Source organism: Notolepis coatsorum (genome assembly GCF_963971535.1).
Source record: "Notolepis coatsorum genome assembly, contig: SCAFFOLD_224, whole genome shotgun sequence".
In the NCBI taxonomy this organism is placed as follows: domain Eukaryota; kingdom Metazoa; phylum Chordata; class Actinopteri; order Aulopiformes; family Paralepididae; genus Notolepis; species Notolepis coatsorum.
In genome coordinates this window covers 76,490-80,111 of record NW_028174698.1, presented here as the reverse complement: position 1 = coordinate 80,111, position 3,622 = coordinate 76,490, and the positions used below count along the sequence as shown (strand labels likewise).

General features: G+C 37.4%; 1 long non-coding RNA gene across 1 annotated transcript; it reads left to right on the top strand.

Moving 5' to 3' along the window:
- Window positions 1–311: 311 nt before the first annotated feature.
- LOC311247488 lies at window positions 312–2,905 on the top strand. The gene is made up of 4 exons (XR_014620845.1): window positions 312–356; window positions 692–774; window positions 2,163–2,256; window positions 2,774–2,905. It is a non-coding gene; the product is annotated as an uncharacterized lncRNA (long non-coding RNA).
- The last annotated feature ends 717 nt before the right edge of the window (window positions 2,906–3,622 follow it).

The following is a 3,622-nucleotide window of genomic DNA, read 5'->3' as shown; positions in this document are numbered from 1 at the left end:
CGGTGGAGTGAGCAGACTTCTCTTTTGGTTCTTAAATACGGTATGAAATACTTGCCAGTAGTCTAGTAGTCGATGCAAGGCTATTAGCCGAGCTTACTTACAGAGTCCCATGGTCTGCGTTCTGTTCGTATCACTCTGGGTTTCTGGTATTGGCAGAAAGGTTGCTTTAATTTAGAGTAAAAGGAACTCACAGCCAGCTCTGCATATTTAGTCAGGCTCTTTATTTTGTCAATCATTTCTTTTGAAAGCAAGGTTATGGAGCCTACCTACACTATAATACACCTAACAAATTCTTTGTCTTGTTTGTTTTAGGAAGTTGAACCTGACGTAAAGGAAGATGGGCAACTACAAAACGGGTAAGAAACAGATCAGTTTCACAGCGACACTTTCAGTTGTACCTGTAATACAAATACAAGTTGGCTGAAGTAAAAATGTTTGCCCAAACTAATAATAAAAGCTATTGATAATTGTTTTCACAACATGTCTTTTATTTTGGACACAAAATTAGGAAGTATCAATAAGAGTATTGACAAGTATTGGTATCGATAAGCAGTATAGATAGTGGTATTGGTATAGATAAAATACACCCGATTTTTTACATTTTAAAAATACACCAGATTTTTCCGATGGGATGATAAAGACAATTTATGTTATCACTAATTATTAATTTTTTCTTTTATTGTGTATATAGGCCAAAAAACATGATCCAGTGTCACACGTGCAAAAAAGACAACCATACAGAATGTGCTGGAATTCGTCCAGTACATACCGTAGGTGAGTTTAGGTCTGACCGATTAGCTCTATATATGCTATATATGCTACTATAGTGCTATTGAAAGTACGCTTTTCAATAACTCCCCAACCTTCAAATACTTTGTTTCTGCCCTCTTCTGAAATAAGCGTTAGTGGAGCAGGGATGGCCAAATAAAATTACCTCTGATTTGTCATTGTTCAGTTGGAAAATGTGCTGTACAACATTTGATGCCAGGATCAGACTACATTAATTCATCCAGACCTTTACACAATTTGAACAACGACAAATGGGTGTCTTTACCCCTTGTAGTGTGACATAATCAAAGAACAGCGATGTGGTTTCTGGCGAAGACAAAAATATTGTGTAGTCTGATCCTGGCATAAGACAGATGCTTTCTAGATTGAAAAAGATAGACGCAAGGCTGCACAAAGTCAGATGGCCACACTATTTACCATATTGGGGGCCTTGTCTAAAGATGTCACAATGGATTGGGATCGTTTCACCCTCTTCTGTTGACTGTGTGAGTCTACTTACTAACAGTGATAATTTTTCAACATATCCTTGACTTTTTTACAAACTGAGAAATGCTGTCAGAGAAAACAGCGTGGTAAGTCTACTGACTGCAGACGAAATAAGGGTATTGTAGATCCAATTAAATATTTCTTCATGTCTGCCATGATTAGAATACTGTTTTGGACTGCTATTGTACATTTGTAAATGTAGGTATGTTTATTTGAAATAGTCTTTTATGTTCTCATGCAGGGAATTGATAGAGACCTGAAAAATGGAACCCTCATTTCTCAAAGAATGTTCCTACAGCAGTCAGGGTTGGCATCGCGTACTGCTTTTTAAGAAGAAAGCTGAATACTCCATTTTTGGTTCTGATGCTGTAAGGATACCTTTATGGATAAAAAACTAATTGACGATAACATTGATTGATTGATTGAAAACTGTATTAACAGATTGCAGAATGGGTACAATATAGTACAGCTCAATACTAACAACTGCTAAGAGGATGAAGACCAGAAAAATACTCGTCTTTTCGAACAAGGGAAGGCGGGGATGCTCTGCTGAATTATTTTATGCTTTATACATTAAAACCTTTTTCAGAACTGACAACACTACTTTAGAATAAAGCTAATTTGGGTATAAAACAACAAACATTCCGTGGGTCCATGAAATCAAGTCTCCCATTCATTGTGGGATTAATGGAGGAACTTAAGACTTTATACCAGATGACATCACAAGTTTAGTAGTTCATGTGCAGAAAAATGTATTGAACTTCCCTAAGCCATGGAAATAACATAATTTAATTCTTAATTTGGGTGTTGTTGCCCTTTAAGTACACCTTGTATCATGATAAATGCTTTGCATCTGACTCTTGTCCCTTTTTTTTAAATCTATCTAGACTGAAGAATTGGCAGACACTATCATTAAAGCTCTCCCAAGCATAAGGAAAAATATGGAGATAGACTACGTGTTCAATGTACTAATGTACTAAGGTTAGAATACATTTCAAATTATATTTTTGTGTCTAGTTAAACAAGGTATGTGTATTGTTTGAATTCCAGATATTGAATTTGTGTTTTGCTATTTGTTCCAAATGGAATATTTATAATCTTATACAAAATATGGATTATAGGAAATACACTGGTTAACAAATTAGCTGTTATACATCTAATTTGTCTACCGGTATATGCATTAATTCTGATCAATGTTAACAATTATAATTAAAAAGCTATAGGTTAATATACCTTATTATTTGGTAACAAAAACACCTACTAATTACTTGTAGGCACACATGGAATTGTGGAATTTATTATGTGCTCTCCTTGGAACCAAAATCAGTTGCCACATTTTTGCTGTGATTTAGCAAGCAGCATTTTGTTACTGGAATGTGCAGAGATTTGATACCCATCCCAAATAATTTGTTTGTATAATAATAGTTTGTTTGCCCATCATTTATGAATTGTTATGATATTATTTTGTATTACTAATGTCTGTCCCTCCTTCCCTTAGGCATGTCTTTATATATTGAATAAATATGAAGGCATGAACCGATACCAAGGAGAAGAACTCATCGGAACACCAGTAGCGGCTAGAAAATACAAAAAGATAATATATAGATAGATAGATAGATAGATAGATAGATAGATAGATAGATAGATAGATAGATAGATAGATAGATAGATGGTGGGCGACAGTGGCTCAGGAGGTAGAAGTAGAAAGCTGCTACATGGTAGATGTAGATGTGGTCGCAATAGGGGGGGGGGGGGGGGGGGGTGATTGTTCAGTTCAGTGATGGTTCTTGGGAAGAAGCTGTTCTGCATCCTCGAGGTGCTGGCATTGAAGGCCCTGTAGGCCTATCGCCTCCCAGATGGCAACAGGGAGAAGAGGTGGTGAGAGGGGTCAAGTCAAAGTAAAAAAAAGTATGGACGAATCCACATTGGAATACGGGTACATGAGCAAACACTGTGTAAACAGTACAGGAAAAATATGTAAAAACACACAGTATAAAAAGGACAAATGCTAAAAATACACTGAGGGTGTATATAAACAGCAATAAGAAAGATGGCTGGGAATTCTTTAGGGAGATAAAAGGGGCGACATTTAATGACTAGGCATTCAAGATTAATATTGCAGGTCTTGTTCATGACCGTAGTATCGGTACACCACTTTTCATTCACAAGAAGACAGATCCCTCCTCCTTTGGTTTTGCCGGTACATTCCTTCAGTCGGTCTGAGCGAAACACAGCGAATCCCGGCGGCAGGACTGCATGTTCGCCAGGTAGATGGAAGGCAGTGGAGGCTTGAAAGGGCGCTCGCGGAGTTTGACAAGCACCCCGCCTCGCCTGCCCCGGTGTCTGC